Raw genomic sequence first — 11,269 nt, 5'->3', positions numbered from 1 at the left:
CCGGAGTGAATTCCCCGGTGTCGTCCCACATATGGAAATATACATCAGTGTCTGAGACGTCTATCACCACCAGCCAGGCAGTGTGAACCAGAGCCTCGGGTTCAGAGAAAGGGGTTGGGGTGGGGTCTCTCATGGCCAAGTATTAGCGGTCAACATGAACGACCCAAGGAGGACTTGTCCTGGAGAAATGACTAACCAACACGCCTGTTGAGTGACTCACACCTGGAACCCTAACACTTGGTTGGATAGCTGCAGTGGGATTAGTCCTGAGGTCGAGGTCAGTCTGGGCTGCACAGTGAGTCCCAGGCCAGACTAGGCAAGAGTGAGAGACACTGTCTGAGGGGGAAGAAGAAGCATTTTGGTGAATTAATTCAGAAAAAAAAAAAGATGGAAAAGAAAAGAAAATACTTAATTGTATTTAGCAGCAGCTGTATTTCCTCCCAGTATCTCTGGTACATAATTACACCTTTTACTTCTACCCACTTGTGTTTTTCCAATTAACATTTTGTCAATGAACTGTAATAACACATCATCCAAAAAGAAATGCTTCTATGGGGATCTGTAGAATTTTCCAAGGTCCTGTCCAAACCACTGTGCACATCCACGGTTTGGGAACAGAATTCCCCCTCCTCCTCCTCCTCCTCCTCCTCCTCCTCCTCCTCCTCCTCCTCCTCCTCTATCAGTTGCTGTCGTTTTCTCCTTGTGACCAGCAGAAGTTACCCCTGAGATAACCTAAAGGCCTGCCCTGAGCAGACTTCACTGCACAGCAGTTTACGTGAAGAAACCCACCTCAGGCTAGAAGCTTCAGAGGCCAGGAATGAGTCACAAGCACCTGTCAGAGTTCCGTTCCCATCTCCCTCTGGGCATAACCACCTCCCAGGAAGATAAAATCCAACTGATCCCAGGACCAGGGAGCTGGAGCTCTGTGGAGACAGCTCTTCCTCAGGAAGGCTATGACAGTGACTCTCAGCCTTCCTAATGCCGCAACCCTCAGCTCCTCATGCCATCTCTAGCCATAAAAGTATTTCATCGCTACTTCATAACTGTGATTTTGCCACTGTTAGGGATCATCGTGTCAATATCTGTGATTTCCGATGGTCTTAGGTGACCCCTGTGGAGGTCATTCAACCCCCTATGGGCTGGAGACCCACACCAGGAGGAAGGATAACTTATGCAAATTGATCTCATGGACCAGAAGACCCATACCAGGTAGATGTACAATCTAATCAACCATGAAATCATCATTATGGGATTCCATCCAGGGCAGCCTTTGGGTGCCCAACTCCCAACACCTACTGTGGAGCGGTGGAGTGAGAACTCTGGTTTGTCCTGGGAGGGGGGGGGGTGTCTTAACATTGCCTGGCCGACTCCTCAGCCCCATGCCCTCAGCTGGCCCGCTTCCCTCTGCGGTAGCACCACCTCCACACACTACAGGAGAAAGCCATTTCCTAAAGAGAAGGGTCTCTGGGAACTGAGGCAAGGAAAGCCGCGCCTCACAGTTTGACGGGATCAAACTGACTTTTTCCGTGATGAACTCAAACTCATTGAAAATAAATGTTTCAATTTATTTAATTTAATAAATGTGACATTGAGTGTTTTTGTTACTGTGTCATAGAGTCACATAGACAGTTGAGGGTTTGCTACGTGTGCTCCATAAAGACGCCAACCGCAGGGCTGCCGCCTCCTTCCTTCCTGTTTACTCACAGCCTCCTTTCCCAGATGCTGCCTTCTCTTGGTTAAACTAAGGGACATCCTATCTAGGCCATATTTTTAAACTCCTTCTGCTCCAGCCCTCTCCAAGTCTGTCAATTTTATCTTCATAGTCTTATCCGATCTTTTTACTTAGCCTCATCCCAATGTTTCATGTTATAATACGCAAATCCCATCTGATCTAAGGAGAACAAAATAGTCGAAGCCAGGGATGTGGTTCAGGGGGAGACTGTTTGCCTAGAGTGCTTGATGCCATGGGTTCTTTGTACCAACACCCCCAACACTGTGTGTAGAAGGGGGGTGCAATGGTGTGTGTGTTGGGGGGAGGTACCTAAATTTTGGTTCCCAGATTTCCATCTATATATGTGACTTGCTAACTTAAAAAGGAAAGATAAATTGAAAAGAATCTAAAAATTAGTTTAGCTAAATTCTGAAGTACTGCTGTAGCAGAAATAACCACAGATGTGACTTTCTAATGTTTAACTAATTTATACAAAATACTTATTGCTTCATGAGCCTAACTTGAAAACCCCTTTTTAACAGCTGTGTGGAAACACTGTACCCATATTCCAAAAGCGGTTCCACTAAACTGTATGAGTTATGGATAAATGTTTTCAGAACCTTCTTCTCAGTCACGAGATATTTTGTATTCTTCTTCCTAAATCATCTTCAAAATTAGTTCAGTCATTTTTTTAGCTTAAAATACATGGTTTTATATCCTGGATTAAAAAAGGATATGTCCCTAAAAGTACCATTGCCTACTTCCTAGGGGAAAGAGTCTGTGGGTTACCAGTATTCAGCAGTCAGAAACTGGTTCAGTAAAAGACATTTTTATTAAACCATGCATCATGCAGAACTTGGCAGTATTAGATAGCAAGATATAACACTGAAATCTGGCTTCTCATAGCTTCCAAGTCACTGAAGGAGGAAAAGACACACATATGGAGCCATGTGCAAGACCATGCCCAGTTTGCACAATGCCCTGGGCTAGATTTCAAGCAATGAAAATCAAACCAAATAAAACAAAGCAAAACAAAATAAAAGAAATGTAATGATAAAGAAACAGAAGTGTGGCTGAGCAGTTGGGGGGCAGAGGCAGGTGGATCTCTGTGAGTTTGAGGCCAGCCTGGTCTATAAGACCTCGTTCTAGGACAGGCTCCAAAGCTTCACAGAGAAACCCTGTCTCAAAAAAACAAACTAACAGACAGAGGGACAAAAAAAGAAACAGAAGTGAAGGATGCATGTGGTAGAAACCCAGCTGAGCAGAAACAACTGGATCTTAGCTTTCTAAATGAGTCTTTTAAAATAAACGGCTTTGGGGTCAGGCAGTGGTGGTCTTTAAAACCCAGCACTCAGGAGGCAGAGGCAGGCTGATCTCTGGGAGCTGGAGGCCAGCCTGGTCTACCAAGCTAGTTCCAGGATAGCCAGACCAGTGACACAGAGAAACCCTGTCTTGAAAAACCAAAAATAAAAAAAAAAAACTTTAAGCTAATAAATAGCTTTAAGGTTAAAAAAAAAAAGATACTAAGAAACAGCTGCCTAGAAGGTATACTGGGAGGAGGATGCAAAGGATGTAATCTCCACCCGCTTTGTTTCAGCAGCAAACAAACAAAAACAATGCCCTGTCACTAGGCTGCTATCAGAGCGTGGTTGTCAAGCTGAGGTGACCTGAGACTTCACACTCATAAGTAGCCTTGGGCTTAGAAGTCCTAACCCTCCTGATTCCCAGACTCCTGCTCTCCATTAACACATCTGAAATGGTTTACCACTCGGGTTAACTTCCTCCTTGAGCCCAGGTCTAGGTCTCAAGAGAATGGAATTCTTTCAATCACTCTTTATTGACAGCCCATCAGGTGCTGGGGGGGGGGGGGACTTCAATTCTTAAGGCATTCACCTTTTGTCTACCGAACAAAGCTCACATGCAATTAATGCCTTCTGGTGGTGATTATTGATTAGAAATCTCGCATTGCACTCCCTCGAGCCTAGTGACCCGGTTGGCTAACTTACAGAACTGAGAAGTCAAAGTGCCTGAGTTCAAATCCTGGCTCTGTCACTTACTATCTATTTGCTCTTAGATAGACTAGCTGCTCAGCCTCTCTGCCCTTCAGATGAGCGGTAACAGTACTGATCTCTTAGGTTTGCTGTGAAGCAATTGTTGTACAGAGAGGACCAGTAAATGGCAGCTGATTTTAGACGTCTCGCCTTTGGTTACCACTGTGTTCCTTGTATGGGAGCTTAATGAAACAAGCTTGTTTATTTTGGTCACACACTAGGATATAGACTAGATACTGATCATCTTTTCTTTTTTTGCTCCTTTGTTTTGAGATTTATGCATATTTATTTTACGTGTAGGCCAGAAGAGGGTGTCAGACGCCCTGGAACAGGAGTTACAGATCGTTGTGAGCTGCCCTGTGGTGGCTGGGAACTGAACTCAGGTTCTCTGGAAGAACAATCAATACTCACAACCATTGCTCCATCTCTCCAGCCCCATGCCACTGAGTCTTTAATTCATTCAGCAAAACTCTGAGTACCTACTATGTGGCTCCAATGCTCAGGGTCTAATGCTTGGGGTTAAAGAAAGAGATTATAAGGAAGGAAAAGGAAGTCAGGGAGTTTATTCCTGGGCTGGAGAGGCGGCTGAGCAGTTAAGAGTGCAGTGTTCTTCCAGAGGACCCACGCGGGAGCTCAGACTTGCCTGAAACTCTGGTGCCATGGGCTCTGACATGTTCTTCTATCATCAGGCATGCACGTGGACACGTAAGTACATGCAGATACATATACATAATTTCTCTTTTAACCTTAAAAAAGATTAAAACAATTCTGCAGGACATAACCAAAAGTATTTGGGAGTTAGAGACAGAGAGATACAGATTTTAAGGCTAGAGTTGGCTCCAGAGCAAATCTGAGGCAATTAAGGGATAAATAAGACCACACACACACACTTCTCCTTCTCCCTCTCCCTCTCTTCTCTTCCCCCTCCCCATCTCTCCATTCCCCTTCCCTTCCATAACCCACTGGATAAACTCAATACCCAAACTCTCTCTGTATGATGTATCTGTCTGTCTCCCACCAGTCCAAGTGACTCGCCCAGGCCTCAGGTCACCCGCTGCTTCCCCTCGTGGGGCCGGCCTTCCCCCCACTACCCTTATATCTTTAAAAAATAATAACACTACCACTGAACTGCATCCCCAGCCCTTCGGGTTTTTGTTTGTTTGTTTGTTTTGTTTTGTTTTTTGAGACCGGGATTTCAGTGTGTGATCCGAGCTGGCCTTGAAGTCTGCCCAAGCCTCAGCCTCCTTAGTGCTGGGGTTCTGGGTGTGAATGGGCACTCCCAGGACGGGACGTCTGGACAGCGGGGGGGGGGGGGGGGGGGGGGGGGGGCATTTGTTAGATACTGAAGATGCTGCTGACACTAGCGAGACCAAACAGTCCACGTGAATGCTGAACCTTCTTCAGTGTGGAGCTAAAGACGTGGCTCATTGGTGAAGTAAGCTTGCTCTTGCAGAGGACCTGGTTTCAGTTCCTACACCCAACCTAGTGCCCTGCAGCTATTAAGGTCTCAGTACCCACATAGTGGCTCACAACCATTGGTGACTCTGGTTCCAGGAGATCTGATGGCCTCTTCCAATTTCCACGGGCACCAGGTACACACATAGTGCACAAACATACATTCAGACTAACTCCCTGACATTAAATAAATAAAAATTTAGATAAACATTTTCCAACTGAAAGACCATAAAGAGTGACTGGTGTGGAACAGGGCTGTAAACCCGATCATTCCCTAGGGTGAGGCCTTGGTACAGAAATGAGAGAACTATCCAGAGAGGCTGCTTGGAGTTAGGGTATCTCTTTGCAGTACCCAAGAACAGACTCATGCTAGGCAAATACTCTGCCATTGAGCTATACCCCAATTACACCCCAAGTCCCCATCACTTTTCTTTATTTTCAAAAAAAAAAAAAAAGCCAAGCGGTAGTGGTGCACACCTTTAATCCCAGCACTCAGAGGCAGGCAGATCTTTTTGAGTTCAAGGCCAGCCTGGTCTACAGAGTGAGTTCCAGGGCAGGTTCCAGAGCTACACAGAGAAACCCTGTCTCAAAAATCAAAATAAATAAATAAATAAACATAAATTAATTAATTAAAAAAATCTTAGCTAGCCCTGGCAGTATGCACCTGTAATCCTAACACACTGGGAGCAGAAGAATCATCAAACGTTCAAGGGCAGGGCAGGTTACAGAGTGTATCTGAAGTCAGGTTAAGCTACATAGCAAGAGCCTGTCTCGATAAATAATTAAAATAAAATTAAGAAAATCAATAACTAAACGGTGCTGCTATGAAGCTCAGGCTATGCTGGAACTTGCTGCTCTCCTGCCTTGACCTCCCTAGCAGCTGGGATTTTTCTTTCTTGGTTGGTTTTTGTTCTTCAATTACTCAGTGTGAACTCACGCCACCAAAGAGGGTTGCCAGAGGAACTTGCCAGAACTAGTTTGCTGGTGCTTAAAAAGAAAACAACAATGTTGCAACTACAAGAACTAGTAATGGACTACCTCCTTTATCCCTGCAGCCACACATGTGGGAATACGTGGGCAGCTCGGCCAGTATCCCTGCTAATGGTAGCTCTCTGAAGGGAAATCAAAATGGGCTCTTTAAGGATGCTGTGCCTCTTAAAAGCTTCCCCTCCCACCATCTCTGAGGAGGAGATGTAGGCAGGGAAATAAAGAAGAAGGCTGAAATTAGCCATTAAATCTCTTCCTTGGGTAACCCCTGAAAAAAAATATTTAGGTGCCCAATAAAGTTTTATCAGCAAATGACCAAACATCTGAATCACTAAATAGGTAGTCTATAGTACCTAATGCCTGAAGAAGTCAAAATAATAAAGTCAAAAGCAAGTGTGATGGCAATTATTCAGAGAATTCAGATGCAAAATAGTCACTCCAAATACCTATTTCAAAAGAACACTAATCTTTCATTTGTTTGTTTGTTTTTTAAGACAGGGTGTCTGTTTCATAGCCTTAGCTGTCCTGGAACTCTCTCTGTAGACCAAGTTGGCCTCAAACACAGAGATCAGCCTACCTCTGCTTCCCAAGCGCCATCACCACCAGGCAAGAACTTTAATCTCTTAAATTCAATTCTTGCCTTGATTTTAGTCTATAAGGGCATCTTTCCACTGTTAAACGGAATTTGTAGGAAGCTATTGAGTTGTATTGTGTTCCAGCACTGGGCTCAATAGCACAAACCAATATGGTGTTGTCCATGCTACAGGACACAGTTCCCTTAGGTGTATTCTCATCACTGAGTCCCTGTTGCTCGGAGCCTAAAGGATAAAACCCTCGGCAGGTAGGGTTCTTTTTACTCAATTACATTCCCTATCCATCAACCTGTTCTAACTCTGAGGCACACCCATATGCTAATCATTTGGGTGTTTTGTTTGTTGTTTTGCATTTTTCTCAAATAACTATTTTGTTTGTTTGTTTATTAAGACAAGGTCTCACCCTGTAGCTCTGGCTGCCCAGCAAGGCACCATGTAGACCAGGCTATCCTAGAAACTCACAGCAAACCTCCTGTCTTTGCCTCCTGAGTGCTGGGATTAAAGGCATGTGCCACCATGACCATCTTGAATCAACTTAAATTTGTTTGTAAATGTAGACACTTTAAGTTTTTCATTTTTAGCACTACTGAGAATGGGTGATGGATTTTTCTTCCCCCTTACTCAATGACTTTGGCATTTTGAATTAATGCGTAAGTGTGCGTTAGTTTGTCTTGTTTTTTAAGATGATTTTCTGTGTGGGGGCGTTTTATTCACATGTATGTATGTGTACCACTTACATGCCTGTCCCTGTTGCTTTGTGTCAGAAGAGGCCATTGGATTGCCTGCAACCAGAGTTAGCGAAAGTTATGAGCCACCACGTGGGACTTAGGTGCAAAATCTGCGTCCCCTAAAGAGCAGCCAGTGTCCTTAACAACTGAGCCATCCAAGAGGAGGGGTGTAGGGGGCTGAGAGGCACTCAGTGGTTAAGAGTGCTCCCTTCTGCCTATTTTCCCCAGCCTCTGGAACCCACTGTTCTTCTCTGAACTTCTCCAAGACCAAGGTTTTGTATTGTTTTACTTTTTTTTTTTAATTCCACATATAGATGAGATCGTCACCCAAGAGCTGACGGACTTGAGTCCACTCTCGTACATTCCGTGGACCTCAACAATCGTATAGTGACTTGTGGAGCAGACTCACTGTCCCTACGGTCTCCCCGCTTCCCGTCCTGGCTCCCAGAGTGCCAGGGACACAAGAACAACGTACGTGCCCAGTGCCAACATGGCTGCAGCGCAGCCTACGCTCAGATTCAAGGAGCTTCGGGGACGATGAATGAGAGAACTAACGCGCAGGTTTTTCTCTGCTAGCAGTTGGTCACCTAGCAGGTGAGGCTGTTCTGTCCCACGCACGAGCTCTCCCTCCAGTCTCTCTGCCCAGCCTGCCTTATCTAATCACTCTCTCCTGTGCGCACATTCTGTTCTTTCCAGTCCCTTGATCTGTCTTTAGGCCACTTCTCACCTCACCGGAACGCTCCTCATTTTTTTTTCTCCTCTACACCCATCCATCCTTCCAACCCAGCCGCCTCCACCCAAGCTGCTATTGAATCCTCCAGTACACAGTGTTGCCTTCCCCCAGGAACACTCTACCACTGCGCCCTTTGAACCCCCAGTGACAGCTCCATCATTTGGCCCTGTTTAGATACTGGCTTTTACTGCTAGTTAAATTTTCATATGCACAGGTCTTGCCTCCTCCTCTGAGTTGTAAACACCTAAAACACAATGGCTCTGTTGTCCCCTCCAGGGAATGCGCAATTCACTGCAATCGACAGAGGTCTCTGAACTCCGCACCTATGGCATTTCCACCAAAATCGCAGCAGAAGACTCGGAAGTTTGTTCAGTGCAACTGGGGCAGAATCATAGACCTGGGTCTCTCGATTTCTTGTGGCTGATCCTGACTTAACCTCCAAGGCAGCTTCTCAGCTAAGATTCTTTCTAGCTTCACTCGGTAACTGAGTCACCCAGAACTAGCCTTCCCCTGGCTCCACATGCCACTGGTTCACTGTGTTGCACAGATAAATAGCTGAAATTGTGTATGGCAGACAAAATTTGATGAAAATTCCATACTGTTTCAGCCTGCCCTGGCATGCTGTCACAAAGCCCCTGGTTCTCAGGAAAAAGAAAGTACTTTAAAAGTATCTTGGTAGAAACGAATTCATCTGGGGTAATTCTCTCAGGTATTCTATAGCTGTGAAAACAGCTGTCACACAAAACACTGAAAGTTGTGTGTGCACAGGGAGGGAGCCCTGGCTTGGCTGACAGAAGACCATTTTCTTCTTAAGAGCTACTTAGTGCTGTCCAAAGAAACCCTTCTTCTTCAACCCCATGCCTTAGAAGAAGAGAAAATCTGGTTGGTGACCATTAGCCAGCTTTATTTTATTTACTAAGGTAAGATTTATAGCTTCAAGTAAGACTAAACTCATGCACTACCCACAATTTCCTTGCAACACAGAATAAGCTTTCTAAGCTTCTTCGTAATCGCTGGACTTTCCAGGAACCATGAAAATTCCGGGGCACCCCTTGTTCCCACAACCTTAAAGAAACGGTCAAGTCGTCGTAAGGAGTGAGTGGGAGAAACGGCGCCTGCTGGAAAGGTGGTGTTTGGAAAATTATCTCTAAACAGCCTGAAAGGGGAGGGCTCTTTCTGTTGGTTTTGAGGCCCCTTGCTTGGCTTTCTCTCCCCCAGGCTCATCTCTAGCTTGCAGCGATCCTCCAGCTGAGATACAAGTGTGAGTCACCACACTCTCCTGAGACGGTAGTTTGGTTTTTTAATTATTATTATTGTGACACTGATTTTTGTGTGCATGTGTGGAGAAAGCCGGAGGACAGCAGGAACTGGCTGTCTCAGTCCACTTTGTGGGTTTTGGGAACTGAACTCAGGTTATGAGTTGAACTCTGAGTTGGTGGCAAGCCCTGGGATGGTTTTGTTTGATGGTGGGTTTTGATTTATTTGTGAGTTTTTTTTTTTAATGTACTTATTGGTTTTTAGGATTTTTCTTTCTTTCTTTCTTTCTTTTTTTTTTTTTTTTTTTTTTTTTTTGGTTTTTTTGAGACAGGGTTTCTCTGTGACTTTGGAGCCTGTCCTGGAACTAGCTCTGTAGACCAGGCTGGTCTCGAACTCATAGAGATCCGCCTACCTCTGCCTCCCGAGTGCTGGGATTAAAGGCGTGCGCCACCATCGCCCGGCTTTAGGATTCTTTTAATATATTTTGGCCATATGCTTTCCCCAACTCCTCCTAGTACCTCCCTATCTCCCTCTCCACTTCAGGAAGGGAGAAATAAGTCTGTGGAAAAGGAGGCAGAAATGTTTTAAGAGCCAAAGGTGGTAGATGACTCCAAGGCAACAGAATCTTCCAGACACAACAGAATGGGTGCTCATGTGAACTCAGAGGGACTGAAACAGAAAGCAAAGACCCTAATTCAAGCCAGAGAAAATCCCATCACCGAGAAGGATACACAAAGCCCCACCCTACTAGGAAAGAGAAGAACAAGTTTACTCCATCGGGGTCACTGCATCAGTCAGCCAACTCCAGGTCAGGCAGCCCTGTTTTTTTTGTGTTCTTTTGTTTGCTTGGTTGGCTTGGTATCGTTTTTATTTTCGGTTTTGTTTGTTTGCTTTGATTTTTGTTTTGTTTGAGGGAGACACAAGGTTGCTTTTCAATGCACTTAGACCAGCAAATAACTCTGTGGACAGGAGTAAAAAAAAAAAAAAAAAAGCAATAGTGATACATAAAATCAGACATCTAAATTAGAATAAGGAAAGAACACCAGGTAAGGGGCACGCCTTTGATCCTGTCACTTGGGAGGCAGAGGCAGGTGGATCTCTGTGAGTTCCTTTCTCTAAATAAACAGGAATAAGGCTGGTTGGTAGCCCAGAACTGACGAGCCAGCCCTCAGGAGGTAGACACAGAATCGCTTAAGTTCAAGCCCGATGTTATTGGTCAACCTTATCTACGTTTGTGAGCTCCAAGTTGCATCTATCTGAAACGCCCAAAGGAAAGTAAAACAAACAAACAGGTGGGGCTGGGGTGGAGTCAGGCATGCCTGAGATTTTGGCTTTGATTCCAGCACTGAAAATAATACTTCATAAAAAAATAATAATACAATCACCCAGAAACAACAAAAGGCAACTATACAAGAGAAAATGAAAAGACAAAGCACCAAAAAGAAATATATTCAGTGTTATAGCTCTTTAAGAATTTGTCTAGCAGATTTTCTGACTTTTGTCAACCCCCCAATTATAAGTATATATATATTTATTAATATTTATATATACCACCCCCCTCTCTGATGGATAGGACATAGTTCAACAAAGCTAATGACATACTACTGAACTGCATCCTCATCCCCATAGTATTTTTAAAGGCTTATGTTTCTTGGTTTTAATTATGAGCACACGTGACTCTTCATAGGAATATGTATGTGCACACGGGAGCTGGTGCTCGGAAGCTGGAGGTAGCAGATCCTCTGGGAGTTGTA

General features: G+C 44.7%; 1 non-coding gene across 1 annotated transcript; it reads left to right on the top strand.

Moving 5' to 3' along the window:
- Positions 1-10,967: 10,967 nt before the first annotated feature.
- On the top strand, positions 10,968-11,025 carry LOC121446670. Its single transcript, XR_005974102.1, has one exon. It is a non-coding gene; the product is annotated as a U7 small nuclear RNA (small nuclear RNA).
- Positions 11,026-11,269: the final 244 nt, after the last annotated feature.

Source organism: Microtus oregoni, unplaced genomic scaffold (genome assembly GCF_018167655.1).
Source record: "Microtus oregoni isolate MIOR12 unplaced genomic scaffold, Mior012 000003F_ref0000135, whole genome shotgun sequence".
Lineage (NCBI taxonomy): Eukaryota > Metazoa > Chordata > Mammalia > Rodentia > Cricetidae > Microtus > Microtus oregoni.
The sequence above is the reverse complement of the archived record's forward strand: the minus strand, read 5'-3'. Positions and strand labels throughout refer to the sequence as shown.